Below are 27,702 nucleotides of genomic sequence, written 5' to 3'. Positions count from 1 at the left end.
GCGCAGGCGCGGCATACTTCCAAGCAGCGGTGTGGAATCACAGGTAGACACAATATATGAAGTAAAGATAGTAAAGATTAAAGAGACATCAGCTCGAGTTTGATCCATATACTGAGGGTGGGAGCGGAGGGCACGTAATCCCTCATCGTAACTCCTCATAAAATACAGATCAAACTTCGTACTGGTAAGTACTCGTTTAATCTCTCTATTTTACTTCGGAGTCACGTGAGTGACTACGTGAAGACTTCAAAGATCTGTGATTTCAAACCGTGTAACAGCTATATCACTCGCTGCCGAAGTTATCGAGGGAGGAAGTGGTATCTAAAGACCAACGAATCTGTTTGTTTTTTGAAAACAAAAATGTTTATTAAACAATAACAAAAATAGCTCCCTTGGGCTTAAAATTATAAGTTTGCAGTTTCTAAAATTTTCTCTGCAAACAAGTCTTTCTGCATCAGCGGTTTATGATAAAATATCCGGAACGTTGATTCCCTTGACCATCCTGCTGTGCTTAGGATGTGGTCGATGGGAACATCCATCCGTTCCGCAGCTGATGTAGATGCTGCCCTGATAGAATGGGATTTAAAAACATCAGTGTTAATCCCTGCAGCTTTCAGGACCTGTTTTAACCACCTGGATATAGTTTGGCTGGTTACCCGTCCAAAAGGCTTCTTGTGGCTGACCCATAAGGCTTTTTCACTCCCTCTAAGTGTATGGGTTGTGTCTACATAGTTGTATAAATGGGTCACTACACAGAGCCTAGGTTCTGGAGGGTAGGCCCGGAAGATTAATGGCGAGTTGGACATACCTGGCCTGGTTTGTTTAACTAACCCCGGCATAGTAAATGTGATGCAGTCTGGGGTAGTTACCATGTTGTCCAGTCGTAGTTGATGTAGTGACTGGACCCTTTGTGCAGAGACGAGCGCCATTAGCATGATGGTCTTGAGCGTGGATTGCTCTAGACTGAGGGATCCCACCGGTGGCCATCCTCTGAGGTGTGATAGCACGACACTTATATCCCATACATGGGTATACCTGGGTGTAGGGGGTTTGATATTGTAAATCCCCTTGAGGAGTTTTATGACTAGCGGGTGGGACCCGATGCTATGGTGTCCTGTTGGCATAAGATAAGCAGACAGGGCACTTCGTGCTGCGTTGACGGCACTGTAGCTCATCTTCTGGTCATGGTGTAAATGGGCCAGGAACTCCAACACGTCCGTGATTGTGGCTTTCTTATACGACGTCCCTGCATCCAAGCAGTACTGCTCCCATTTCTTGATGTATGTCAGGTACTGCTTCTTGGTTGAGTCTCGCAGGGATGCCGACATGGTGGTGATAGTTCTTTCTGATAAACCCAGTTCCTGGTAAGGCCTGGTTAAAACCTACAAACCAGGAGTTTTAATTTTTTTTTTTTTTTTATGGCATGGATGACTTATGCCGGATACTGGGTGAGTCAATAGCTGTGGATGACTGTTAAAGACCATAGGTGACTCTACCACCATGTCGTGAAAGACTGGGAACCATGGTTGGGTAGGCCAGTCGGGTACGACCAAAATACCTGAAGCAGAGTCTGACCGTATTTTCTGGAGTACCCGGCTGATGAGGCAGAAGGGAGGGAAAGCATAGAAGAAGAAATTTCCCCAATCCAGCGTGAAGGCATCTACCGCTGCTGCCTCTGGGTCTGGTTCCCAAGCCACATACATGGGTAACTGGTGATTCAATCTAGACGCGAACAAATCTATATCTGGCGTTCCATATTGCTTAGTAATTTTTGCAAATATTTTTGGATGTAACATCCATTCGATGTTATCATTGAATTTCCGTGACCTGGTGTCTGCCACTGTGTTTAGCTTACCTGGTAGATAGGCAGCTGATAGCCAAATATGTCTCTCGACACACCATTGCCAGATTATATTAGCCAATTTGTCGCATGATACTGATTTTATGCCACCCATGTGCTTGATGTAGGCCACCACCGTTGTGTTATCAATCATTAACCTAACATGCACGTGCTGCATATTGGATGAATATGCTTTTAGCCCATAAAAGGCGGCCAGCATTTCCAAATAATTTATGCCTAGTGAGTGTAGTAGCGATGTCTCGAGATTAGTCCATCTGCCACCTGTGCTGGATATAGAGTTAGTAGCTCCCCAGCCTAAAGCACTGGCATCAGTCGTGATGACTATGTTAGGATTAGTGATGGCAATGGGACTGTAACTGTGCCAAATATTTTCTGACCACCACTGAAGTTCTGATATGGCCTCAGTGGGTAAATACATTGTTCGGTCATAATGCCCCCTATTTTGGTGCAATGCATGTGTCCTTGCTCTTTGTAAATTTTGGTAATGCAAGGGTCCATATTGTGCAGCTGGAAATGCTGCTACAATACTCCCAATGACTCTGGCAACATGCCGGATCCTTGGTTGTGTATTTGCGATTAAATTGTTGCATGCTTGCGCTAATGCAACCTTTTTATCCCTTGGCAGAGTAACAGTCATGTGGGTAGAATCGATGGTGAAGCCTAGATAGTCCATATTAGTTGACGGCTTCAATTTCGATTTATCTGGATGTAGAACAAATCCCAACGTTTCAAGGAGTTGTTTGGTAGCTGAAACTGCTGTGACAGCTAGTTCCTTGGTTCTCCCCATTATGAGAATATCGTCCAGATAAGCCATGACTAGGTATTTTTGTTCTCTCAATATTTTCATGGCTACTTTAAGAATTTTGGTAAATAATCTGGGGGCTGTTGTTAACCCATTGGGCAGTGCTCTATATTGCCATAGTTGCCCCATCCAGATAAATTTCAGGTATCTGAAATGATCCTTGTGAATGGGTACTAAATAGTAAGCATCTTTAATGTCTATGCTTGCCATGAAGTATCCCTTGGAGATCAGTTGTCTGGCAGTGACAAATGTCTCCATTTTGAAATGTTGATACTCAACAGATTTATTTAGTGATGTTAGATCAATGATGATGCGACATCCACCATCTTTCTTGGTTTTAATGAATATATTTGATACAAATTCCAATGGCTCATGTCTGGTCGTTTCAATGACTCCTTTAGACATGAGCCTATCTAGTTCAGCCTGTCCTTTCTCCTTCTCTAGTTGAGTGGGAAGGAATACCCTTTGGGGTATATGCTGAACCGGCGGTATTATGCCTGTTTTAAATTCAATTTTGTATCCACTAATACTGTTGAGTATGTATTGGTTGTTAGTGATAGTACACCAAACATGTTTAAATAATCGTAAACGCCCTCCTGTTAGTAAAACACCCTTGGTTATTGTATGTTGACAGGAACCAGACCCACCTACCTCCATGTTCATTTTTGGGAGCGTCTTCGTTGGTGGGTTTGGCTCGCGGGCGTTTTTGTTGGTGCTGTCACGGGGCGGCGTATCTTCCCACGGCTCCGCTCTGGGCCCCTCTCTAAAAAAGAGCTATGGGGGTAGTGAGGAGCGGTAGCCAGGCTTTCACCAGTCCGGTATCTGCTGGTGGATGCCGAGGGGTGCTGCCAACTGGGTGTCTTCGCCCTGCTCGGCGCTGGTCCTGCCCTCATAAGGCCTACTGGTTTGGCCGCCTCTTCGAGTTCTTTGAGCCTTTTTCCCAGGTCAGCCCCAAATAGCAGCGCCTCCTTCTCTGGCGCAGGAGCTTTGCAAAGCCCTGCATATTTGGGGTTGAGGGCAGGCCTGATGTTTTCCCGCCTTAAGTTGTTCATCTCAAAGTGGGTGTTACACATCAGAGCTAGGACATCCTGTTGAGGTGTAGTGAGGTCCGTGTGCTCTGCGGACCGAGCAAAGGCGGTGATGGCAGCGGTATGGAGCTTCAGGATGCGCTGCATTTTCAGCTCTTGGCTCCTAATATGTTGGCCTAGCTGGCTCCATATCTGGCCATTGACGGTCTTAACGCGCAGCGCCTCACAGTTCTCGGGTGCCGTGTATGTCTCGAGAGCCTCCTGGATTACTTTTTCCTGGAGAGGCTTGTTGGATAGCCGGTTTATGCTGGCCGCCATTTTTGGGGTCAGCATTCTCCCGGCCTTCGGGGGCGCCGCATACCGGTTGACCACACCCAGCAGCTCTTCTTCCTCCTGCTCCCCTGGCATACTTGTGCAGTCGTCCGCCTGCCCCTGCGATAAGCCAGCCCAGTCCTGGCCTCCCTTGCTGACCTCAAATAAGGAGGGAGCAGAGGGGTAAGGTGACGGTTTGGAGGAGGCCTCAGCCCGTCCTCCCTGGAGATGCCTTGCCTGCATCTCCTGCTCGAACATTTGTTCGAGGAGCTGCCTCATGCAGCTTAAGCGGCTGTCTCCCCGTTTAGCCGGTGGAGAATGTTCCCGTTCCTCCGACGAGTCAGAGACCACCGGCCGGTCCGTTTTACGGGTGGATTTCCTCCCTGTGCGAGGTGTTGAAGTCGGCAGCACAGGGAGCGGCTCGGGGTCGGGTGTACGGGAGCGCTGAAAATGCTCCTCTGCCGCCGGTGGCTGCCGCCCAGATGTTGACCCTTCCTCGGGGGGAGTTGGGCAGGCAGTCCGTTTGCTTTGTCGCTTGCGGGTAGCCATGCTAGCGACTCTGTAATACAAAAGACTCACTTACCTGAGGTCTTGTCTTTTAACCTGCAGCTGGAGAGCCTGGCTCCAGCTGCCGCCGCTGTTGCGCTGCTGGCGTAATGCCGCGCCTGCGCACTGGGTGGGTTCTTCACGTAGTCACTCACGTGACTCCGAAGTAAAATTAAAATCCCACTCAGTATAGATCATATTGTGTCTGGCAAACCCAAAATTTAATTTCTAAATGTTGATCCATACATTCATTAGAAGTTTCCGCACCATTATGACATGATTTACTGTGAGATCCTGCTATACATATTGACTGAACTGTTTTCAATGTTTCAATACCCACTAGGAAGAACACATTATTGATTGTAAAACACTGTGGAATTATTTTTCGAACATTTAACGCTTAAATGCAAGTCTTTCTCTTTCACTCTCTTAGTCATAGTCATACAGCCATACAGTGTGGAAACAGGCCCTTTAGCCCAACTTGCCCACACCGACAAGCATGTCCCATCTACACTAGTCCCCCCGTCTGCATGTGGCCCATATCTCTCTAAACCTGTCCTATCAATGTACCTGTCTAAATGTTTCTTAAATGTTGCGATAGTACTTGCCTCAACTGCCTCCTCCAACAGCTTGTCCATGCACATACTATCCTTTGTGTGAAAAAGTTACCCCTCGGGTTCTATACTGTTGTGGATCTTCAATACATGGTGAAAACTTTTGTATGGTGAGTTGCAATATAATTATTATCCCCCCCCCACCCCCTCTTCCCCCTCCTGAGACCAGACTCAGGGAAACCAGAAAACAAGGGCAGAAATAATAATTTTGTGAGCAGGAAGTTGAAAAAAATATTGGATGACTTGAGTACAATCATGGATTAATAAGAATCTTTTTTGTGTTGTCAGCTGGCTTTGAAATCTAACAAGTGAAGACAAAGTGTGTTGAATACACAAACCGCAATGAGAAATAGGAGACATCACTCTATGTTTATGCAGAATCTTTAACGCAGCAAGATCTTAAATGGAAATAGATGTTAAGCAGCAATGGACATGTCAGCGTAGCTTAAAAGAACAATTTTGAAGAATACCTTAAATGCAGTGGGTAATGTAGCGATATGTAGGGTTTCAAGAGCCTTAAGAACCTGTTACTGAGTTGATAAAACATTCCACTGGTGGAGCTAAGGTAAATGGAATGAAAAGGAACAGAAAGCTGAAGGACGGTAAGATACAGAACTGAAGACGTGTTACAAAAAGGAATGAGATTCAGCAGTGGAATAATTTCTAAGTAAGGCAGAGGGTTTTGAATACAATGGGAGAAGGAAAATAGACATGCTTTTCTTACACAACCAAAGGACGTTTGATCAGCCAAACACTGACGTTCCTGACAGCGCCATCCAGCTATCGGGGCGTCATTTACTCCGAGCGGACAGGACATCAGACTCTGGTAAGACCAGAGGCGGGGGGTCTGTGCATTTATGTAAACAAAGCATGGTGCACGGACTCCACCATCATCGAGAGTCACTGCTCAGCTAACCTTGAATTCCTCTTGGTTAGATGCAGACCGTTCTATCTGCCCAGAGAGTTCACCTCCACTGTTGTGACTGCAGCCTATATCCCTCCTGATGCTAATGCCAAGCTTGCAATGAAAGAGCTGCATACTGCCATTAGCAAACAACAGACGCACAACCCCGAGGCAGCCTTCATTGTTGCGGGTGCCTTCAATCACTCCAACCTGAAGACTGTACTCCCCAAATTCCACCAACATGTATCCTTCCCCACTAGAGTAGACAAGACACTGGACAAAGTCTACACCAACATGGGTGAAGCTTACAAAGCCATCCCCCTCCCCCACCTTGGTCAGTCTGATCACGTCTCATTGTTCCTGCTCCCTAAGTACTCCCCACTCATCAGACGGGTTAAACCAACTGTAAGGACAGTTAAAGTCTGGTCAGAGGAAGCGGACTTCACACTTCAGCAATGTTTTGGAAACACTGACTGGAAGGCGTTTGCAGCCCAGGCCACCCTTGACTCCCACACGGACATTGATTCCTATACATCCCCTGTTCTGGACTTTATAAACTCCACCATCAATAGTGTCACCTCCCTCAAACAGGTGACCATATACCCGAATCAGAAGCCATGGATGAACAGCGAGGTCAGGCTACTGCTGAAAGCACGGGACACCGCTTTCAGGTCAGGCGATGCTCGAGCCTACAGTTCATCCAGGGCTAACCTGAAGAGGGGCATCAGGAAGGCCAAGCACTGCCATAAGCTCAGGATTGAGGAGCACTTCAACAACAACTCCGACCCCCGACGCATGTGGCAAGGCATCCAGGCCATCACGGACTACAGACCCTCCAACATCACCCCCACATCCAGCGACGCCTCCTTCCTTGAGGAGCTTAATCACTTCTATGGCCGCTTTGACAGGGACAATCTAGAGACAGCCATCAAGGCTGTGCTACCTGCCGATCACCAACCCCTCACACTCACCCCCTACGACGTGTACGTGGCACTGAGTAGGACTAATGCACGTAAGGCTGCTGGCCCTGACGGCATCCCTGGGCGCGTGCTCAGTGCCTGTGCTGCGCAGCTGACAGACGTCTGGACTGACATCTTCAACCTGTCACTTGCCCAAGCAGTTGTCCCCACTTGCCTTAAAGCCACCTCCATCGTGCCAGTGCCAAAACACTCCACTGCGGCAAGCCTCAACGACTTCCGCCCAGTTGCACTTACCCCCATCATCACCAAGTGCTTCGAGAGGCTGGTCCTGGCACACCTCAAAAGCTGCCTACCCCCCACACTGGATCCCTATCAGTTTGCCTACCGCAAGAACAGGAGTACGGAGGATGCCATCTCAACGGCACTTCACTCCGCCCTCTCCCACCTCGACAACAGAGACACTTATGTAAGAATGCTGTTCATCGATTACAGCTCAGCATTCAACACCATTATTCCATCAAAACTGATCACCAAACTCGGTAACCTGGGCATCGACCCCTCCCTCTGCAACTGGATACTGGACTTTCTAACCAACAGACCCCAGTCTGTGAGGTTAGACAAGCACACCTCTTCAACCCTCACCCTGAACACCGGCATTCCTCAGGGCTGTGTGCTGAGCCCCCTCCTCTACTCCCTCTTCACCTATGACTGCACACCTGTACATGGTACTAACACCATTATCAAGTATGCAGATGATGCAACGGTGATTGGCCTCATCAGCAACAATGATGAGCTGGCCTACAGGGAGGAGGTCCAGCACTTAGCAGCATGGTGCGCTGACAACAATCTGGCCCTTAACTCCAAGAAGACCAAGGAGCTCATTGTAGACTTCAGGAAGTCCAGAGGCGGCACGCACACCCCCATCCACATTAACGGGACGGAGGTGGAACGTGTTTCTAGCTTCAGGTTCCTGGGAGTCAACATCTCCGATGACCTCTCTTGGACCCACAATACCTCTACTCTGATCAAGAAGGCTCATCAGCGTCTCTTCTTCCTGAGGAGACTGAAGAAGGTCCATCTGTCTCCTCAGATCCTGGTGAACTTCTACCGCTGCACCATCGAGAGCATCCTTACCAACTGCATCACAGTATGGTATGGCAACTGCTCTGTTTCCGACCGGAAGGCATTGCAGAGGGTGGTGAAAATTGCCCAACGCATCACCGGTTCCACGCTCCCCTCCATTGAGTCTGTCCAAAGCAAGTGCTGTCTGCGGAGGGCGCTCAGCATCGCCAAGGACTGCTCTCACCCCAACCATGGACTGTTTACCCTCCTACCATCCGGGAGGCGCTACAGGTCTCTCCGTTGCCGAACCAGCAGGTCGAGGAACAGCTTCTTTCTGGCGGCTGTCACTCTACTCAACAACGTATCTCGGTGACTGCCAATCACCACCCCCCCCCGGACACTTATTATTATTTATTCAAACCGTTTGCTATGTCGCTCTTCCAGGGAGATGCTAAATGCATTTCGTTGTCTCTATACTGTACACTGACAATGACAATTAAAATTGAATCTGAATCTGAATCTGAATCAAATCTCACACAGCCACCCCCCACAAAGTTTAATGGAAAAATATTGGTTAGTATGTTTTTACTGATGTCTATTTGGGGAAAGGTGCTCGGCGGGTCTCAGGGCTAACTTTCCTGTTCCTCTTAGAAAAAACAATGATGTTGGAAATTTTTTTACACGTTCAGAGGGTAGATTGGGTATCAGATTAAAATCATCTACTCCGAAAGATGATACGGTGCAGTATGACTTAAAGGTCTCCACAAGTATAAAGTTAAAACCAGACATCAACCCAACTGCAGCTAATTCAAACCCGATCTGAGATTGATGGAGAGTCACTTACAGGAAATCAGAAGGAACTTGAACATTTAGTTTAGTTTAGTTTAGAGATTCAATGCGTAAAAAGGCCATTGGGCCCACAAGTCCACTCCGACCGGCGATTCCAGCACACTAACACTATCCTACACGTATTAGGGACAATTTACAATTATACCAAGCCAATTAACCTACGGTCCTGTACGTCTTTGGAGTGTGGGAGGAAACTGGAGATCCTGGGAAAAACATGCAGGACATACAAACATTGAACGTACGAACTCCGTACAGACATGCACTCGTAGTCAGGATCGAACCCGGGTCTCTGGAAAGGCAGCAATTCTACCGCTGTGCCACCGTGCCACCCTACATGTTGCCTTTCAGGAACAGAAGGCATTTTCAGTATTACCATGCAGGCTATCCGAATGGGGATAAAATACTAATGTAGGACTTATCCTAAAGCCGACGCAAAGATTTCGGCCCACCAGCCTCAGGTTTTGTACACATTCTCCAAAGTGAATACGATGCAAGCAATAGAGTTCAAATACGTGTTTACAGTTTGGAATTTGGAGAAATGCTCTAAATAAAGGTAGGAGTTTCATTAGCAGTGGGTGCTTTGGTAAGATAGAAGTAAGCCTAGGTGGTGGGAATGGAAGGGAAACTCTATAAACGATGTAATTTAGGACTCAGATTTGGGGTGAAGAGGTGGGCATTGTCTGTATCAGTCAGAAGTGACCAGCAGGCAAAGATTAGATATGAGATCGGGTGATGTTTTCGTTGGGTGCACAAAACCTGTTCCTTTCTCCAAATGATTAATTGGAGAAGATATATGTTAATCCATCAGAAATCTAGAACCTCCACCGAGGTGAATAGGAAATTGGATGCAACTCTTTACATATGTGTGCTCTTGGAGGTAGTGAACAAGTCAATGCTCACCCATTCACTGGTGTGCAGTAATCGCTCAGTTCACAAAAAGGCTACGTCTGTGGAAATTGTTCCATTAAGCAAAACGTTGTCATCACAAGGGATTGGCAAAATGCATTTTGCACATTTTGATACAGTTTATTCCTACCCACAGAGAATAGCATGCCTATCATTACATCTAAAAGTGGCCTCTACAGTCATTAAACAATGATCAAAATTAGTTAATGGGATCATAGTGAAATCAATAAACAAAATATTCATAAATTGAGTTACAAATACAGGTGATGAGTTACAAATACAGATGATGAGTTGCAAATACAGATGATAAAGGTTCTCTGCTTCAACACCAGCATAATCAAGGACGAGTCTCACCCCAGACACTCCCTCTTCCATTAGGCAAGAGGTACAGAGTGTGAAAACACATACCTTCAAATTCATGGACTGTTTCTTCTCAGTTGTTATCAGGCAACTGAACCATCCTATCCACAACTAGTGAGCAGTCCTGACCTACCATCTACCTCATTGGGGACCCTCAGAATATCTTTAATCGGACTTTACTGGACTCATATTGCCCTAAATGTTATTCCCTTTATCCTGTATCTGTACGCTGCGGACGGCTTGATTGTAATCATACATAGTCTTTTCACTGACTGGATAGCAACAGACAATAGACAATAGGTGCCATTTGGCCCTTCCAGCCAGCTCCGCCATTCAATGTGATTATGGCTGAACATCCCCAGTCAGTACACCGTTCCTGCCTTCTCCCCATATGCCCTGACTGCTATGTTTAAGAGCCCTATCTAGCTCTCTCGTGAAAGTATCCATAGAACCAGTCTCCACCACCCTCTGAGGCAGAGAATTCCACAGATTCCTAACTCTGTGTGTGAAAAAGTGTCTGCACATCTCTGTTCTAAACGGCTTACCCCTTATTCTTAAACGGTGGCCCTTGGTTCTGGACTCCCCCAACATCGGGAACAGCAGACAACAAAAAGGTTGTTCACTGTACCTTGGTACACATGACAATAATCTAAACTAACTAACTATGATTCATTGTAAGTGGTGGACATTGCCTGGTCCATCATAGATATTGACCTCCCTACTATTCAAGGGATCTATCTACAGGAGGCAATGCCTCATAAAGCAGCTAATATCATCAAAGACAAACACCAGCCAAGCAACTTCCTCATCTTGCTGCTGCTGTCATCAAAACGGAGCGTGTGGGAAGATACAGAGTTTGTGAAGGTATGTAGCACCGCAAGCTTTTTTGTCAAGAGCATACGGATGCCAAATTAAAATAGTAGAAGGAGCGCATGTTTTCCCAAATCACTGCACTCAACAAGCACCTCTTGTTCCACCTGCGGCAGAGTCCGCAGGCAACGCCGTAGTCTCATAACCTACAACACTTGAAAGGAACCCTGTGGGACTGTCTAAGAAGAACATGTGGATTTGAACATTGCTACTCCATTAAAGTAATATCAATCAGAGTCAAATTCTATATTAAGGATAGGAAAGGTCAAGGAAAGAATGCTGAGAATTTCAATGGGTAAGATGCTACACTGCCATCTTGAAATAGGTGAGAATAGCACCTGGATTAGGTAACATCCACTGGTGAATACAAGGTTGGGCAGTACAACAAAAGGACACGGGATCAACCGGTCAATGGGGCAGAGATACAGGGAGCCATTCTAATTGAAAATTAACAATGATATTTAATTGTAAAACTGGAAGATAAAATACTTAATTACCTCTGCAAGGACTTATTGAAAATTGATGAAAGAGAATGTTTAGCAGTTTGAGATGTTGAAAGGAAATGACGCTGCAGCCCTTGTCACCTGATTAGATGGTTTATGAGATTTAAAACTTGACACAAAGTACAAAATTGAACTCCTTTTAAAATGATCAACTTGGAGGAATGCTAAAAATAAGACAGAAGAAAGAGATACTTGCAAAAAGGTCAGGCGATACATCAAAGTCACTTTGCCAACAGTACAGAAGCCAGCATGTCCAGAGCCACTGCCTGAATGGATGATGAAGCATTTCCCGAGAGATCCGTTGACAGAGAGCCAGAAATGAATGGGAATCATGACTTCAGTGAAGTTGATGGAGCAGGGATTTGTCATATGCAGGGAAAGTAGCAGCATGCAAAAGACCTGTTAATAAAGGAACTACTGCCATAAGAAATCTTTATTTCAGGCTTCTGTTAGTGGATTCAAGTGAAATTGATGTACAAAGCCAAGTAAGATTTCTGGCCATCATTTGATTCAAGGTGTGGTCCATGAAAGTCCACCATAAAAAAAGATTGCATAGACCATGCAGTCCATTGTGTTTATGCCAAATTCTCAAAGAGCAATTCTGTCAGTATTGCTCCACTGCAAGTTTTAAGCTTTCCAATACTGATCCAATTCCCATTGGAAGACAATGGGTAAATTGGGGAATTTACTACTCTGGAGGGTATAGAGATTGAGATCATTCAAAGCCCAGAGCAATATATTCCTGAACATTATAGGAAGAGAGGGGCATGAAGACAGCACAAAATTATGAGGTGCTTATGTAGGGTGGGTTGTTGGAAATCATCCATAGGTTTAGTGTAGGTGGGTGGTTGATGGTGGGCATGGACTTGTTTGGGCAAAAAAACTATTTTTCCACTGCATCTCTCTATGACTCTATGACTATGACTATTTTCCAGAACTGAATTGCCTGAGTGGATGCGAGAGGTAAATATTCTAAGAGCACATGGTTCATTCACTAGTCTTTTAGATTATACACAATAGAATAGATCAATTTCCCAGTGGATATAGTAATTTACACAGAATGTAGGAACAGGGATCCAGAACTTCCAAGGGAGAAGCGTAACCAGGCCTCAATAAGTAGACAGAGGTTAAGGAACTAATGTTTAAGAAGGAACTGCAGATGCCTGAAAATCGAAGGTAGACAAAAATGCCGGAGAAACTCAGCGTCAATGGAGCATCAATGGAGCGAAGGAAATAGGCAATGTTTCGGGTTGAAACCCTTCTATCTAACTAATGTGCCGGAGAGTGCAGGAAGCAGGGCTCCATTGATTACAATGAAGTGCATGAGTGGAGGCCCTAGTGAGTAGAAGGGAATGCAAGAACTAGGACCCATTGAGTGGAAAACAGTGCATGGACCAGGACCCCATTGACTGCAGGAATTGGGGGCCCAGCAAGTGGAACAGAGATCAGGAAGCATTGTCCATAGAGCGGAATGGAGTTATGGAACTGGGGCCCTCTTGACAGCAGGAATTGGGGCACCAGTTAGTGGAATGTAATGCAGGATATGGAGCATATTGAGTGGAATGGAGTTCAGGAGCTGTAGTCCCACTAAGTGCAGGAACTAGGCCCCTATTGTGCAGGAACTGGGGCCCATGGAATCAGCACCTGGCGAACCAGATGCCAACCATAAGACGGATATCCAAGTAAACAGACAATGGATTATCGGAGTCTTATTATATGGGGAGGGGAAAGGTTTTTCTACTGCCAATTTCTTTGGCACAAGTGGGGAGTGAGGGACCAGGGATATGGGCAATGGATTGATTTTGAAGCCAAAGTGAATATTGAATGTGCAAGCAAAATCAAACCTTCAGTGACTAGTTTAATGAAGCAGGAGTCTATACCATATATCGGAAGAAGGGTTTCGGCCCAAAACGTTGCCTTTCCTTCGCTCCATAGATGCTGCTGCACCCGCTGAGTTTCTCCAGCACTTTTGTCTACCTATACCATTCACAATGGCTTTTCAAAAATTTCTATTTTACTCTAAATTGGGTTGTTATCTTTAAAGATGTCATTTGGTAACCCTACCTATCCAGTAAATCAAATTTAAGCTATTTTCCTCCTTGTTAGTTAATTATCCACTGTTACTGCTGGATACAATCTAAATTCATTCTACATGTTGTGGATTGTGATTGCCTTTTAGTGCTCAATATTTGAACCACAGGTGTACATGCAATCAGAGCTATTTTTCATTGATGTGCCATGTTTTAGAAGCTTTTAAACCTTTGATACTGATTTTATTTTGTCATAATGGTTCTTAGTTTGACAAGGGTTGTTACAAGTCTTAATATTTGAAGACATATTCATCGTTAAAAGATAATATTGTAAATCAAGATACTCCACAAGGGTTGTGAAATTATACAATCTTCCGAATGCAAATTCTCAACATACATTTGTCAAACTTTTAACTGTTTAGATGTCTACCTGACAAACAACTTTAAATGTTCTAAATGCACATAGCAGATAAGTGGAGCTGATTAATTTGACCTCCACTGAAAGATTTATTCATTGCCAAGCACTTTGATGTGCTTTAATCTTGTAGTCACAATAAATCACTTACAGGATTCTTGTCATCTTATTGATGCTTGCAGCTTTTACTAAATGAGACTGTGTGAGGGGAGATAGGGAGAGAGTTGAGATGCCGGCTGTCGTGAAAACCAAGACCAATTTTTGTTAAGTGCAAATGGGAGAGCGCTGTAGATCATCTCTGGTTATTGATCATATATAAACTAATCAATCAAGACCATTGACGAATGTTTTTCAAAGGGTATTCCAAAACTGAGGAAACCTTTATAACCTTCATAGGTTTCAAGATTCAAGATAGATTTAATTGTCACGTGTGCCTGATGGCACAGTGAAATGAATTCCCATACAGCCATACAATAAAAATCAACAGGACACAACACACTATAGGGTTTGACATAAAACATCCCCACACAGCAGAATCAAAGTTCCCCACTGTGTGGGAAGGCACCAAAGTCAGTCTTCTTCCTCCACTATTCCCCGTGGTCAGGGCCTCCCCAAGCCCTCCGCAGTTGCCGCTACGGGCGGCCCGATGTTCAGGACCGCACGCCGGGGTGTTAAAAGTCCGACGACGGGGCTGCGGGACGTCCTCAGCGGCGTGGACACAGAGTCGGCCCCCTCCTACCGGAGTCTGCGGCTTCCAAAGTCCGCAGGCCACGCCGGGTGGAGACTGCTGCTGGAGACCCTCTGCAAGTTGCCCCAGGACTCCACGATGACGGTCAGCGCCGCCCGCGTTGGAAGCTCTCCGCACCAGAGCTCCACGATGTTGGAGCAACGGCCCAATGCTCCGGAGCTCCAACAGCGACCCAGGTAGGCATCGCCCGCTCCGCGGTGACTCCAGCGCTGCGCCGCCGCTGTAGCAGCCCTGGTCCGGTTCCTGGTCCCCGGCAGGAAAGGCCGCTCCGATCCAGCTGGTAGGCCGCGAGGTGGGGGGCGAGGACGATACTCGGAGAAATAGTCGCGTCCCCGCCAGGAAGAGGCTGAGAAACGGTTTCCCCCTTACCATGTCCCCCTCCCCCACATAGAAATGTTAAAGTTTCCCCCAACACAACACTTTGGACTAACTAAAAATAATAAAAAAGACAGAAATAACAGACAGGGTGTAGGTAGAGGCTGCTGCCAGTGCAGCACCCCTAGTGGCTAGACTCCAACTGGATAATCAAGACCAGTTACCCAGTTCTGAGCTTCACTTTTTAAAGAGCATCTTTGACTTCTTTAAGACTTCTTTGATAGTCAAAGAAAAATCGATTAATAGGCTGAAACCTATTTTCACACAGTATCTCCCTTCGATACTAAGACCTTGATGATGAGGCAGGGGAGCATTACTGAAACAGGGTAAGGGATAAAGCACCAACATTGAGGCTACATTTCATCGACCAAAATTGTAGACAATAATTCACTTTGTCATCAACACTTTTGTCTATTTATCTTTTCTATTCCTTTTAAAATGCTCAATAAAATGAACAGTTTCATTAAAATTAACCGGTCATTTCCTTAACATCTGCAAGTGACTCAGCATGAAATTTTATTTAATTTCATACTTTAGAATGCTTTACCAGGCCATGTAAATACAAGTTGCCACTATAGAAACATAGAAACATAGAAAATAGGTGCAGGAATAGGCCATTTGGCCCTTCTAGCCAGCACCGCCATTCAATGTGATCATGGCTGATCATCCAAAATCATAGAAACATAGAAAATAGATGCAGGAGTAGGCCATTCGGCCCTTCAAGCCAGCATCATCGTCCAATGTGATCATGACTGATCATCCAAAATCAGTACCCCATTTTGGCTTTTTCCCCATATCCCTTGATTCATTAAGCCCAAAGAGCTAAATCTAACTCTCTCTTGAAAACATCCACTGAATTGGCCTCCACTGCCTTCTGTGGCAGAGAATTCCACAGATTCACAACTCTGGGTGAAAAAGCTTTTCCTCTTCTCGGTCCTAAATGGCCGACCCCTTATTCTTAAACTGTGACCCCTGGTTCTGGACTCGGGAACATTTTTCCTGCGTCTAGCCTGTCCTACCCCTTAAGAATTTTATATATTCAGTTATGAGGAGAAGCTGGCTGCATTTGTCTTTGTGCAAAGCAGGTTACAGTGGAGAAGGATATATAAAATATTGTAGTGTTTTGATGAAATAAATATGAGGAATCAGTGTCAATTGCAGAAAAGTCAATTATCTGAAGGTGCAGGTGCAAGGTGATTAGCAAAAGAGCTAGAAGCAATACATGAGATTAAAAGTGATGCAGATTTCAGTTCATGACGCGGATAGATCTACATCTCCGAATACAGATTTGAAAAATTTTCTTTTAAGGGGCCTTCTCTTCTATTTCTACTTTCCACTTTCTCTCTTCCTTTTTTATTTTTTATATACACACTTCACGTTTTTCTACTCTCTACCATCTATTTTTCCACTTTTTCCTCTTTCTATTGTTTTCTTTTTCTTGTCTTGCTTACTTCCTTCTCATAACATAAAACTAGAGGTTGTACATAGAATGGATTACGGTATTACATAGTTGGCACCTAAAATTAGGTTCCACTGTACTGTTTTGTGCTGTATTAACTTCTAATAAAATAAACAAAAAAAAACCAAAAAAAAAAACAAAAAAAAAAGTGATGCAGTTATTTAAATCTGAAATGAACTATCTAAGAGGTAGGTAGATTCAGATACAATAATAACTTTCAGAGGGAATTGTTTAAATACATGAGTGGAAAATATTTATTGGACTATTTGGAAAGAATAGGATCATTTGCGATTACTTGGATAACTCATTTTGTGATAACAAAGGCATAATGTTAGGATTGCTTTCTTCAGTGTTATTTCATTATTCAATGCAGTGATTGTATGACCTGGAAAAGCAGGACTTATCTTATATTTTACACAAAATAATCTCAGAAAAGAATAAGTAAGATCACTATGTGGCTCAGTGGTAGAGTTGCTGCCTAAATGCTTGCAGAGCCGGGGACCCATGGGCAATCAGAACTATGGGTGCTTGTCTGTACTGAGTTTGTATGTTCTCCCCATGACTGTGTGGGTTGTCTCCGAGATCTTCAGTTATCTCCCACACTCCAAAAGCGTACAAGTCTGTAGGCTAATTGGCTTGGTATAAATGTGGGTGTAGGATAGTGTTAATGTGCAGGGATCACCAGTCGGTATGAACTCAGTGGGCCGAAGGGCCTGTTTCCATGCTGTATCTCTAAACTAAACTAAATTAAATTAATTGCAATACTCAAAGTGATTATTTAACTGGATAGATTTATTTATGTTGTGTGCTCTATATGGATAGAATAGGTTTAGAGGGATATAGGCCAAACGCAGGCAGATGGGACAGTTTTAAATGGGGCCTGTTTCCATGCTGTGTGACTTTATGACTATGACTCTATACGGTGAATAATTTGTTCACGTTAAATAATTTGTATTTGATAAATGGTTCAATTATTCAATGGTTCTTTATTGTCATGTTTGCACTGCACAGTACAATTCTTACACCCACCGCCATATTTTGGCCATTTACAAAAGAAAAGAAAAAGTCCAAAGTCCACATGATGTATGTTCTGGTGCGCCCCCAATCCAGGTAAGCTCAGGTTAGCCCCAGGCTGCTGCAGGGTCTCCTCAGTCACCCTTGACCAGATCAGCCCGCAAATAACGTCCCTCTCTTCACCTGCCCCACTGTTATTTAAACGTTGTGATAGTTCCTGCCTCAACTCCCTACTCTGGCAGCTCATTCCATATAGTACCACCCTTTGTGTAAAAATATTTAGATTCCTGTTAAATCTTTTCTCGCTCACCTTAAACCTGCATCCTCTGGGTCTTGATTTCCCCTACTCTGGGCAAAGGACTCTGTGCATTTACCCTACCAATTCTCCCCTCTTAACTGAAACCCATGCCCCCTAGTGTTAGTCTTCCCTCCCATTGAAAACAAAATATTATGACAATCTTGCCTATTGATGTTCCTCATAATTTTATATGAAGCTCTATATGGTCACCCTTCTACATTCCAGTCTAATAAGCCATCTATCCAATCGCTTGTTATCATCACTCCATTCCAGTGGTGGTATCAGAGATTTGCAAAAGCAAAATAAATCCATTGTGGGCTCGTTTTTGAATCAACGAGGAATAGAAGGAAATGGACCAAATGAGGGTAAATGGGATTGGCACAGATAGATACACAGGGGCATAGATAAAATGGGCCAAATGTCTTTCTTCTTTCATGCAGAATACTATGACTATGCTTCCATGCAGAAAAACAGCATAGTGGAGCAGCGGTAGACAATAGACAATAGACAATAGACAATAGGTGCAGGAGTGGGCCATTTGGCCCATCGAGCCAGCACCGCCATTCACTGTGATCATGGCTGATCATCCACATTCAGTACTCCGTTCCTGCCTTCTCACCATATCCCCTGGCTCTGCCATCTTCAGGTAAACTCCGCTAGAGTTTTGCCTTATAGTGCCAGAGACCCGGGTTCAATTCTGACTATGGGTAGTGTCAGTATGGAGTTTGTATGTTCTTCCTGTGCCAAGTGGGTTTTCTCCAGGTGCTCCAGTTTCTCCCCACACTCCAAAGACGTGCATGTTTGTAGGTTAATTGGCTTCTGTAAATTGTCCCTAGTGTGTAGGATAGAACAAGTGTACAGGTGATCGCTTGTCGGCATGGAGTCAGTGGCTTGTTTCTATGCTGTATCTCTAAACTAAACTAAACTCAGATATTTTATGCTGTTTCTGATAATTTCTTCGGAGAGGGATTGAAAAAAAAATCCAATTAACATGGAGTGTTTAGATTTTGTCAATACTGAACAAATAATAGCATTACATTTATGTTCCCAATACAATGCGTGCAGTGCACAGACTTGTATATTTTAATTATTATGGATTATAATAGTTTTTAAAGCATTTGTAATAATTAAAGCAGATGTTTATTTTGCCTGCAGCAAACTGCATGAGTCACATGATGATTTAGGAACTATCTATTTGGTCTCTGTTTGATAAATAAACTTGATTGCCTTCATTCTAATATCTGTCTTAATTTTCTCTCTCCACAGGAATTCAGCTAATTATCTTTTAGATATGCAGACACACACCTCTGGTATCAAATAGATGTTACGCATTACAGTTCACACCTATGCAAATTATTTATATCCTATTTTCTTAATTCATACTTTCGTAAGTTCTCGGAGCCGAATGTCATTCGACCATCAAGTCTAATCCGCCATCGAACTATGGTTGATCTACCTTTCCCTCTCAACTCCATTCTCCTGCTTTTGCCCATAATCCCTGATACCCTTACTAATCAAGAATCTCCGCCATAAAAATATCCCAGGCCTCCACAGCCACCGTCTATGGCAGTGAATTCCACAGATTCGCCATGCACAGACTTCTTTATGTACTTGCCAAGCTTCATATATATGTTACGTCTGACCATAGAAGCATTTCAGGCTGAATTCTGCAAAAATACCCCCTGGCCAAACACACCACTTGTGACCATGTGCTTATAAATGAGATTGGTATGAATGCACACTTGATGGTCAACATGAAAAGGGTTGGTTGAAGGACCTGCTTCTGTGCTGTATCATTCTGTGATTCTATGTGCTAGCGATAGCTTTCAGCTTTTGCCTCAAACCTCTCACTGCTCAGACACAAATATCCAAGTGCAACTGAGGTGTTAATGGTTAATGGTTAATAATGTAGGATGCAATCTGCACAAAGTTTGTATGTTCTCCCTGTGAACGCGTGGGTTTTCTCCGAAATCTTCAGTTTTCCCCCACACTCCAAAGACGCACAGGTTTGGCTTGGTATAAATGTTAAATTGTCCCTAGTGTGTGTAGGATAATATTAATGTCCGGGGATCGCTGGTCAGTGCTGACACGTTGGGCCAAAAGGATTGTTTCCATGCTGTATCTCTAAACTAAACTAAATTAATCAAGCTGTACCAGTTAGTGGTAAAGTAATAAACATACAGAATGGAAACAGCCCACTATGCCAAACTGCACCCATTTTCACTGTAATCCTATCTTAACATATTTAATTTAGTTCAGTTTAATTTAGTTTAGTTTAGAGATACTGCTCAGAAATAGGCAATTCCCCCACCGAGTCTGCGCTGACCAGTGATCCCCACACACAATCACTATCCTTCACACACTAGGGACAATTTACAATTGTACCAAGCCAATTAGCCTACAAACCAGTACATCTGTGGAGTGAGGAGAAATCGGAGCTCCCGGAGAAAACCCATGCAGGTCACGGGGAGGATGTACAAACTCCGGACAGTCAGTTGTCAGGATCAAACCTGGGTCTCTGGTATTGAAAGGCATCAACTCTACATCTGTGCCACCATGCCGCTATTTTCTCCCCACATTCCCATCAAATTCTCCATGTATCTCGGGACAATTATATAGTGGTTAATGAACCCACCAACCTGCAGGTTGTAGGTGGGAAGTGGGGTCACAGAGAGAATGTGGAAACACCACGCCAACAGAATTGGAGGTCAGGATTGAACCCAGGTCAATTAAAGCTATAAGGGAACAGCTCTACCAGCTGAGCTACTGTCCTTCCTGGACAGTAATTAGTTTCCAACGAGATGAAAATCGTGGGATCTCAAAATATTTCCTATGATATTGCACAGGATGGAAAAAGTACTTGGAAAATCCAACGTGCAGCCCCATGTATCATATAGAGAATCTTTTCTATAAATGATTTTGTGAAAGCTAGCTAACACAAGCACAAGCAGAGAGATGACTAGCAAAACACATTAACTATAATAAAACAGAACACTTAAAAAAAAAATGTATCCTGTCAACATGACATGGAATGTATATATTTGTCCCCTGGACATAAAAGCTGAAAAAGTTGTTACCTTATGTTCACATAGATAAGAACAATATCTAAGCATCAGTATCATATCTCTGGGCACTCTCTATCACTACAAGGGAGGGTTCAGCTCCGAAAACCAAACAGATAAATTCCCTAGAGAAAAATGAATGCTACGCTGTGCACTGCAGTGCCCAATTCATGTAACTTTCAGCAATTGTTTCGAATTGGGAGTGCAGGAGAATTAGACAGAATGCGTTTGGTGGGATAATTAAAATAAACCACATGGTATACTCCAGCAATCATCCACACCAAAGGTGGTCATACTTCAATAATTAACAAGGAGTCTTTTTAGCTATTCAGCATATTCAATCATCAGCAAGAGACCCAATTAGCTCATTGGATTTTTTTTTAGTCTACTCGATTACACAGATAACTTTGAACAATGCTTAGCAATTAATATTATTTTATTGTTCCTGTTCAAAAGACAAACACAATTATGCATCTACAATTGAAATTGCACTTATAGATCTGAATAAATATTATACCACATCCAAGGGGACAGGGTTAATCACCTCCCCATGTCGAATATATGAAAAAGCATTATATTCAGTGTGGTTATTCATCTTAATTACATGCCATAAATGACAATAGACAAATGACAAAACCTAATTTCTAACAAGAGAGTGGAAGAACACGAGTCGGAGGCACAAGAGACTGCAGACGCTGGAGTCTTGAACAAAAAAGCAAACTGCTGGAGGAATTCAGTGGGTGAAGGAGCATCTGTGGAGGGAAATGGACAGACAATTTTCTGCCTTGTGACTGTCTATCAAAAGAAGGAATAAGAGTGTGTTTTTGCCACTCCATCCAGATTCACCTTCGTCTTGGAGTTTGTAACAACTGGATATAATTCTGTGTGACACAAAACAGATTCCTGGCAGAATGAAGGAGTATAGCTACTGAATGGTGAATTACAATGTAAATCATCTCTTCTCATCTGAATTCTCACAAATTACACTAGAATAATGAGGCTAATTATCATTCACAAAGAAAGGAGAATGGCTTACTGGTGCCCTTGAAGTGAAAATAAATTCCAAGATAATACAGCTGAATCAAAGTGAACAATAACAGCTAGAGGCCAAAGCAAATAAAGTTCACAAATAAACTGCTTATTATCTGAGGTCACTTTACTCAAAGGTCCAAGTGTTATTTATAGCAAAAGGGATGTGTTACACGCAAAATAAATCTGTTTCATGCTCAGAATTCTCAAAAATGTATTAATTCCAAAACCATTGCTTGTGTGAATTACAGCCTCGTAAAGCGAATATTAATCTCGCTGTAAGAAATACCTTGCAATGCCTAAAGTGCAGTGTTTGAATGGCTCAGGGTTCATTATCCCACTCACTCAGTTCCCTGAGTGGTTACTTGTGCATTGTATCCTTATGATTATATTTCACAGGAACACGGAGTATGGTCTCGAAAGGTTGTCTGTAAAAGAGAGAGAGAGAATGAAAATTAGAGGAAAAGAAAATAATAGAAAGAAAAACAAAGAGGAAGACAAAGAAGGAAAGAGTGGATAACAGCAAAAGAGAGACTAGAAAAGTTAGGAAGAAAGAAGAAATAATATAGAACATAGAACAGACCAGTACAGCACAGGAACTGACCCTTCAACCCACCATGTTTACCTGAACCAAATGCTAGGTTATACAAATCCATAAGTCTAATCTTCTGTCTGCATATGCTCCATTAGCCTCTGTACCCTACATATCCATGTGCATATCTAAAATCCTCTTACACACCACTACCTATATGCTTCCACTACCACCCCAACCAGCACGTTCTAGGAACTCACTGCTCTATGTGTAAAAAAACTCGCACATCTCATTTAAACGTTCCCCCCTCTGACTTTAAAGCTATACCCTCTTTTGACATTTCTACCCTGGGAAAAAGGTTCTGAATTTCTACCCAATTTATGTCTTTCATAATTTCATATAATTCTCAGCTTCATTCCAATGCTCCAAAAATAAAACAAAATCTGTTCTTCAAATCTCTATTTAGATGTAGCACCCTCTGTTCAATCTAACATTCTGGTAAACCAATTCTGCACAATAGGAAAATGAAGTTAGAGAAAGATAGAAAAATAGATTATTTTGCATTTCTGCAACACCATTTTCAACTTCTTCGCATTCTAAAGAACCTTGGAGTCTGTGAAATATAAAGATGTCATTAGATAGGGGTATACCATCACCTATATTTTGTAAGAAGTATGTGTGTCCGGGGCTATGGGGAGAAAGCAGGAGAATTGGGTTAGGAGGGAGAGATAGATCACCATGATTGAATGGCAGAGTAGACATTCAGGCATTAAGTAGTATAATGCAGCAGAGGCTCATTTTGCCCATCAAGGCAAAGTTAAGTTGGTCCTACTCTTTTTCCTGTTTGAGAACTTATCCAATTCCCTCTGAAAGTTCACCCTTTCAGTAGAAACAAGGAACTGCAGATGTTTGTTTACAAAAAAGGACACAACGTGCTTAAGTAATTTAACGGGTCAGACAGTATCCCAGGGAAACATGGATAGGTGACGCTCTGACTCAGTCTGAAGAAGGTCCCTGACCGAAAACATTATCTATCTACCTTCTCCAGGGATGTTGCCTGACCCGTTGAGTTACTCCAGCATTTTGTGCCCATCCATAACCATGTTGCATTAAAAATGCTCCTTCGTGCCTTCCACTGTCAGTATTGGAACAAGATTGACCAAGTAATTTACAAAACAGGTGATCCATTTCACATAGTTAAATCGTCCTGAGATTTAAACTCCACCACTTCAGGTGTACAGTAATTACTTTTCCAGCTGGTGGGGTGTTGGATTATTAAATAGATAAAATATTAAAATTGCACCATTGTCAGATAATATGAAAAGCAGGCTGGAGTAACTCAGCAGGTCAGACAGCATCTGTAGAGGGAAATGGACAGGTGATGTTCCAGGTTTGGACCCTTCTTCAGACTACATCAGTCCATTGTCCTCCACAGATGCTTCATAACCTGGTAATATCCTGTAGCACTTTGTTTTTGCTTAATTACCCAGCATCTGAAGTCTCTTGTGTCTCCAAAGTCAGATAATATAAGATACCCTGTAATATATCTGAATATTTTACCAAACCTCCATTTGAGTTATGCATTTGTCAGTTTCAATTCTAAAGAAACAAGTCTGTTTTTTTCTCTCTTGGCCTTGCTTTTTAGATGCCTGGTCCAATTTAATTACTCTCTTCCCCCAGGCAACAGATGATGTCCCCAACATCTGAGAGCGCTAATCTTTAACATTGTGAATGAATACTTTGTTAGGCCATTTTGAATGACTAGTCCTGCCGATTGCATCAGGACAGAAATGATGGAGTTTGTCACAAAGTATCTATTTTGAGCATTGTTTTAAAGCTCCTTGAGGATCTGACCTGGTTTCCTTTCAAAAGTGACAGAGGAGAAACATGTGGTCAATTGGTGATGAATTTTGTCTCTTGGTCGGAATATGGAGCAATTCCCTTGATCCTCGTTGGAGAGTCAGAACAGTAAAGTGACATTTCTAAATCACCCAATATAAGGTAGCATTTTGCAGCTTATGCTGAAACCCAGCTTCTATAATAGATCTTGAGCTTTATAGCACTGGATACAAGTTTTCTTTGAACTGGCTGGATTACAGAGATCCATGTCACGATGCTGTTGACTGCACTGGTTAATTAAATCTAAACCATCTTTGTTCCTTATCTGTTTACAAAAGTCATGACAACAGATCTGTACGAATTCTGTTTCTTATCTGAAAGATGAACAGTCTCCTGTAGAAACAGAATCGTGAATTAGTGAAGAGATGCTTGTAAAAAGTAAAGAATGTTGGAAGCACTCAGCAAGTCAGTCAGCATCTTTGGAAAGAGAGAGGATTGTTTTCAATGTCTCATGTGTCCCAATAGACAGTTAATAGAACATTAGCAATGCATCACAAACAAAGGAGTTGACCTGCATCTAAATGACCACATTGTTTCATAATAAAATCAAGGAATTGCAGGTGCTGGTTTACCATGGAAAGACATAAAATGGTGGAGTAACTTGGTGGGTCAGACAACATCCGTGGAGAACGTAGAGAGGTGACATTTCGGGTTGGGGCCCTTCTTCACCCCAAAGAAGAATGTTTTCCAGGGATGTTGCCTGACCTGCTGAGTTACTTCAGCATTTTGTGCCTTGGTCATTTACTTCGCATTCCCTTTATTTTACCTATCGACCTTCCATAGAAACATGGATACATAGAAAATAGGTGCAGGAGTAGGCCATTCGGCCCTTCGAGCCAGCAGCGCCATTCATTAAGATCATGGTTGATCAGTCAAAATCTGTACCCAGTTCCTGCTTTCTCCCCATATCCCATGATTCCGTTAGCCATAAGAGCTATATCTAACCCCCTTGAATATATCAAGTGAATTGGCCTCCATTGCCTTCAGTGGAAGAGAATATCACCTTCTCTGCTACTAAGACTAAATTGTTTCTCACTTTCTCTGGTCTGGCAAGATGGAAAACCTGAAACAATAACCGTTTCTCTTTCCACAGGTGCTAACTGAATTGTTGAGATTTTCCAGTATTTTCTGCTCTCAGATTTTAAGTCCCTTCAGGTTTTTCTTTATTTTCAAAGCATTTTTCATCTCAGGATCTTCCAATGAATGCAACAGCTGTTTTTGCATTTTACACTTTTACAGCTGTTGTTTCAATGTAAGAAATATAACAGCCAAGCAACCCCCCTCCCTCTCCCCCCACGGAAAAACTAGTGACCAACTTTATTAATCATGTTGATTAGGAGATAAATGTTGGTCAGAACATTTAGGAGAACTTTCTTAATGAAACTAGGAACTGCAGATGCCGGTTTACAAAATTGTGATTTTGTATAGTCGTTTCTTAGACTGGATAGCACATAAACAAAATTATCTCATTGTACATCGATACACATGACAATAATAAACTTAACTAAGCTAAAACTGAACTGAGCAGGTGATTCAGATGGTTATCTGTGAACCACAAATTTGCTTCCAATCAACCAACAATTTCAGAACTGCCATTGGTGAGAAGCACTGTTAAATTCTGTTGAATTGAGTAAATGAAAGATTTCAATTGCTGTGGTGGCACTTAAACCAAGCGCCTGAAATACTTTTTTTTTTGCAGGATATAATTGACAAATTAAATTAGATTGTAAATACGCTCTTCTCAAGCTTACCCCCTTTAGTCTAGTTCTGTAAAACAAAACACTGACTCAAGCACTGGAACAACTAAACTTTATTTTTAGATTGAACAGCAAATTCCCGTATACGATACTTAAACCACCGTGGGTTCGATCCTTGCCTCTGCCTGGTCAAGACCTTCAGCCTCGTGCAAGCAGACACACTCTAAAAGGTCATGCAGTCCAAAGCGTTCATCCAGAAGATCGACATCGATCTAAAATGGGGCTATCTTTTATAGGTCCACAAACCTTGAGGGGCTGAACTACATAGGGGTGGTCTCTTTACAGTCCAATCAAACATATTAATTATATCAATACATTATTGACAGTTTCCCAAACCAATTAGAGTTTCCCATACATTGTTTCTGGCCGAAGCCTCTGGAAGGAAGTTAACTAACTGAATAATGCAACATTTACCCTGGAACTCAAAACAATCCTGCCAGGGCTTAACACTTTGGCCAATCAACAAACAGCAGGGTAACTGTCCTGCAACATTATTTACATTATTTACAATTCTTTTGCACCAACCCAATCAAACTCATGGAGGTCCTTTGCAAGAATCTCATTCATACTGGCAAATGAAGAGATACACATACATTCCTTATCTGCAACATTGATCTGTGGCCTAGACATTCTGGCACCAGCCAACAGCTTGTAGCTTTTTATATACAGAAATACAGACTTGTCCAAAATGGCCTTGCAATGCATGAATCCTCTGCTAAATTTTGGTTCTATTCTGGCTCCATTTTGGCCAGAATTTACAAGATCATGGATAATCCAGTGTGGTGCTCTGTAAATGCAGTTGATAAATTAGATAAATGCTACTAGTCAAAAGCTACTATCCTAAAGTAGGGGGTGAAGTGTGTTTAGATTGTTAAGGTTAGTCAGTCTCACAGCTGAGACTATTGTAGATGATTTATCTGACTTGCAGACTCAGAGTATGAGATTTTGATGTCATTGAAATTGAGCCTATTGATATAAAATGTTATTAGTTTACCATTTGTTTCAGGAGCTCCTGAGTAAAAAGCAGATACTATTGTAGATGATTTATCTGACTTGCAGAATCAGAAAGAGTATGGTGTCTATTCCCAACATCCCTAACCATCATTTTCAACACTAGTTAAAACAAAGACAGCGCTTTTTGTTATCTGTAGAGACTTTAAGAAGGAAAACCATGAGCCCAACAGAAAGAGTGTGCTATCTCACGGACTATCCACCACTCAACCATCATCCATCATTTACACTAATCCAACTCATAATAATTAATGTCTCATTTATTTCCTTAAAGGAAAATCAAGCGTTTTTAGCAACATCTTTAAAGGTCACCTTAGCATCATTGATTTAGTTATTTAAACACATCATTGATTTAGTTATTTAAACATTGTTGCTGCAAGGATTCCAGGCCTTGCATCCCGACCATTCTGTCCAGCAATCTATTTCAAGCATTACCAAGCATTGACAGAAAATAAGATTCAAGGATGCTGGCTCAAAGCCATCTTGAAGAAAAACCACACACCCAATGACTCCTGCCAATCATTTGCCCATATGTC

The sequence above is a fragment of the Leucoraja erinacea genome, chromosome 6 (genome assembly GCF_028641065.1).
Source record: "Leucoraja erinacea ecotype New England chromosome 6, Leri_hhj_1, whole genome shotgun sequence".
Lineage (NCBI taxonomy): Eukaryota > Metazoa > Chordata > Chondrichthyes > Rajiformes > Rajidae > Leucoraja > Leucoraja erinaceus.
Note: the sequence above shows the minus strand (reverse complement) of the source record.